Source organism: Cherax quadricarinatus, unplaced genomic scaffold, assembly GCF_038502225.1.
Source record: "Cherax quadricarinatus isolate ZL_2023a unplaced genomic scaffold, ASM3850222v1 Contig1615, whole genome shotgun sequence".
NCBI lineage: Eukaryota > Metazoa > Arthropoda > Malacostraca > Decapoda > Parastacidae > Cherax > Cherax quadricarinatus.
In genome coordinates this window covers 1-4,445 of record NW_027196641.1, presented here as the reverse complement: position 1 = coordinate 4,445, position 4,445 = coordinate 1, and the positions used below count along the sequence as shown (strand labels likewise).

Below are 4,445 nucleotides of genomic sequence, written 5' to 3'. Positions count from 1 at the left end.
AAAGTTATAAAAAATAAAAATGTGAAAAATTGGACATGGCAACACTTATAGCAACGCAAGTCAATATTGGCAATCTCGAAATCATTGTTGATAATCACAAATGATAAAGTAATGCCAAATTGACCATCTAATGGATATAAATAATGCAATAACATGTTTTATGGTACCCAAAAAAAATATTATTATGTCTTGACTTTATTTAAAAAAATTTTTTTGCACTTTACATCAATTTATGCAAAATTGAAGGTATTATTACCCAAGACAACTCCATTACAAAGTCAAACAGGCTCCCCTGAATAACTTTTGTAAAATTCAGAATGATCGGTTCATAAATAATGGTTTTACCTCAGAAAAATACAAATAAATGCACTTTTGAAAAAAATCAACAAATACATTGAACATTACTATACAGTGGGTAAAAATACTCATAGTGCCTTTATACGTTTATTGAGAGTAGAACTGGTTATATAGACATTATTCCTGAAGTTCCATGAAGATCCCTTTGTCCTGAAGTTCTCTGGTGGCCGGCCAATCATAAAAATCCATCCCAATCAATCTGAAAAGAAAGAAATGAATTCTCAAAATCTTATTCCCAGTGATTATTCCCAGTGATTATGTACAGATACATGTAATTGCACCCATATATGATATTTATACACATACCAATATAAAAATATACCAAAAAAAACACTAATAATTACGTACCTATGACTGGATGTAGGTGGACACATGATTATCTAATGTCCTCCAGGCAGCAGTGGAGGTAGTAGTTGTGGTAGTAGCAGCCGTGGTGGAGGTGGGCATATTTGCGGGGCTCCTATATTTTGTCTTCCTTGTTTCTGAACATGAAATATCCAATAGTTCAGTAGCGGTGAACAAGGACAGGTGTTGAGAGGAGGGTGGTGGTACTAGCATCGTGGCGGCGTCACCAACCACAGCAGCTGCTGCTCTCTTTGCTTGTATAGACCTTATCATTGGTTCTATGTGCCTTTTCCTCTTGTGGCTAATGTTCTTGGCAAACTGTTTCTTCTTTGCAGGCATTGTTTACCAAAAATGTATACAATGAAAGGCAAAAAGTAACGTCCCAAGGGTAGTCAGCTGTCAGACAAAGTGACACACCCACTCCCTCTTCAGATTTCCAGTCGGCACTGACTTTATATGGTGTGAGCAGCTCCTTCTCACAGCTAACCTGATGGTTGCCAGTTACTATTTAGAAGATCTAGCTAAAAAATACACCAAAAAAAAAGGAAAAAAATACCTGTGATACTGTTTTATGAAGCGAGTCGCGCTGGAGCACGTGTTATTGTTATGGTGAGCTGGGCCGCGTCATGCTGATGACGTAGTTGCCATTGTTATAATTACGATAGCTTTATATGAAATTATCGTACAGAGACGAGGCGCATACCAAAATGTTGCCAGATCTTTGCTCTATTTTTCGGTAAGATTAACTCATTTTTCATATTTTTTCGATTTTTTGGTGTATTTAGGCTCAGACTCGGCGGCCGCAGGCCGCCGAGGATGAACCAGCGAGACTGGAGCTAGTATTCACCTTGAGTAGTGCAGATATTGAGGACATCACATATGAAAAACCCCTTGAGGCCAGCGATCATGTGTTTATAAGATTCGAATGCACAGTAGAGTTACAAGTGAAGGGGGGAACATGAAGAGCCAGACGAATGAAACCAAATTCAAGAAGGGGGACTATGCAGAAATGAAGAACTTCCTGAGCAGGGTTCAGTGGGACAGAGAACTTGCAGGGAAGACAATAAACAAGATGATTGATTATGTATATGTAACACAATATGCAAGGAAGCTGAGGAGGGGTTTGTACCCAAGGGTAACAGAATAATGAAAAAGCCAGAATGAGCCCATGGTTCATCCAAACGTGCAGGAAGGCCAAAACCAAGTGTGCTAGGAATTGGAAGAAATATAGAAGGCAAAGGACCCAGGAGAATATGGAGAGCAAACGTAGAGCCAAGAATGACTATGCATAGGTAAGAAGGGAGGCCCAACGACAATATGACATAGCAGCGAAAGTCAAATCTGACCCGAAGCTGTTGTACAGCCACATGAGGAGGAAAACAACAGTCAAGGACCAGGTAATCAGGTTAAGGAAGGAAGTAGGAGAGATCACAAGAAACGACTGCGAAGTCTGTGAGGAACTCAACATGAGATTCAAAGAAGTGTTCACAGAGGAGACAGAAGAGACTCCAGAAAGACAGAGAGGTGGGGTACACCACCAAATGTTGGACACAATACATACAACAGAGGAAGAAGTGAAGAGGCTTCTGAGCGAGCTAGACACCTCAAATTCGATGGGGCCAGATAACATCTCTCTATGGGTCCTGAGTGAGGGTGCAGAGGTGCTATGTTTACCCCTAACAACAATATTGACCAGTGTCACTGTCATGTATAGTATGCAAAGTCATGGAGAAGATTATCAGGAGAAGAGTGGTGGAACACCTAGAAAGAAATGAGCTTATCAACAACAGCCAACATGGTTTCAGGGACGGGAAATCCTGTGTCACAAACCTACTGGAGTTCTATGACAGGGTGACAGCGGTAAGACAAGAGAGAGAGGGGTGGGTAGATTGCATTTTCTTGGACTGTAAGAAGGAATTTGACACAGATCCACACAAGAGATCAGTGCAAAAACTGGAGGACCAAGCAGGGATAACAGGGAAGCCACTACAATGGATCAGGGAATACCTGTCAGGAAGGCAGCAGCGAGTCATGGAACATAGTGAGGTGTCAGAGTGGGCACCTGTGACGAGTGTGGGTTCCACAGGGGTCAGTCCTAGGACCGGTGCTGTTTCTGGTATATATGGACGACATAACGGAAGGAATAGACTCCGAAGTGTCCCTGTTTACAGATAATGTGAAGTTAATGAGGAGAATTCAATCAGACGAGGACCAGGAAGAACTACAAAGGAATCTGGACAGGTTGCAGGCCTGGTCTAGCAATTGGCTCCTGAGGTTCAACCGCACCATGTACAAAGTTGTGAAGATTGGGGAAGAGCAAAGAAGACCGCAGACGGAGTACAGTCTAGGGGAGCCAGAGACTACGAACCTCACTCAAGGAAAAAGATGGCATTTCGCCATCTTAATAAGGAATCGTTCAGGACCCTGTACACCGTCTACGTTAGGCCCATATTGGAGTATGCGGCAACAGTTTGGAAATCACATCTAGCCAAGCACAGATGTTAAGAAGTATTTCTTCGGTCACAGTAGTCAGGAAGTGGAATAGTTTGAGAGGCGATGTAGTGGAGGCAAGATCCATTCATAGCTTTAAGCAGAGGTATGATAAAGCTCATGGTGCATGGAGAGTGACCCAGTAGCGGTTTGTGAAGAGGCCGGGCCAGGAGCTATGAATCGACCCCTGCAACCACAACTAGGCGAGTACACACACACACACACACACACACACACACACACACACACACACAATCACACAAACACACACACACACACACACACACACACACACACATATGCACACGCGGTTCTGAGCTTTGAATACATAGTTGAGATATAAGTGGAGAGGGTAGCAGGAATTGCATGAGAGAAGCCAAACTACAAACGGGGGGACTACTCAGGCATGAGGGACTTCCTGCAAGAGGCTCAGTGGCAAAGTGAAATGGTAGGAAAATCAGTAAAGGATATGATGGACAATGTGACAACAAAATGCAAGAAAACAGAGGAGAAATTTGTTCCAAAGGACAACAGAAATGATGGGAAGACCAGAACGAGCTCTTGGTACACTCACAAGTGTAGGGAGGCAGAAACCAAGTGCTCTAGAGAATGGAAAAAAAATACAGAAGACAGAAGACAAAACACCCAGGAAAATAAAGAGATTAGTCAAGGAATCAGAAGCTAATTTGCATAGATAAAGAAAGAGTCCCAGTAACAATTCGAATACGACATAGAACTGACAGGCAAGTCTGACCCGAAGATGTATAGCCACATCAGGAGAAAAACAACAGTCAAGGATCAAGTAATCAGGCTGAGGAAGGAAGGTGGAGAGCTCACAAGAAATGACCAAGAAGTATGTGAGGAGCTCAACATGAGATTTAAAGAAGTATTTACAGAGGAGACAGGAAGGACTCCAGGAAGTCAAAATAGGGAAGTACACTAACAATTGCTGGCTGAAAAACACACAGCCTAGATGGAGATGAAGAAGCTGCTATGTAAACTTGATACCTCAAATGCGGTGGGACCGGACATCTCTCAGTGGGTCCTTAGAGAGAGAGCAAAGATGCTGTGTGTGCCACTAACAAAAATCTTCAACACGTCCATTGAAACTGGGCAACTACCTGTGGTATGGAAGATGGCAAGTATAGTCTCAATTTTTGTGAAAAGAGACAGACACGAGGCATTAAACTACAGACCAATGTCACTGATGCATTTAGTATGCAAAATCATGGAGAAGATCACCAGGAGGAGAG

The 4,445-nt window shown here is 42.5% G+C and overlaps 1 long non-coding RNA gene across 1 annotated transcript; it reads right to left on the bottom strand.

Annotated features, from left to right (window-relative positions):
• Nucleotides 1-431: 431 nt before the first annotated feature.
• On the bottom strand, nucleotides 432-1,582 carry LOC138851687 (uncharacterized). Its single transcript, XR_011391348.1, has 2 exons — nucleotides 706-1,582; nucleotides 432-556 (listed from the first exon to the last, which is right to left on the bottom strand). It is a non-coding gene; the product is annotated as an uncharacterized lncRNA (long non-coding RNA).
• Between the last annotated feature and the right edge of the window lie 2,863 nt (nucleotides 1,583-4,445).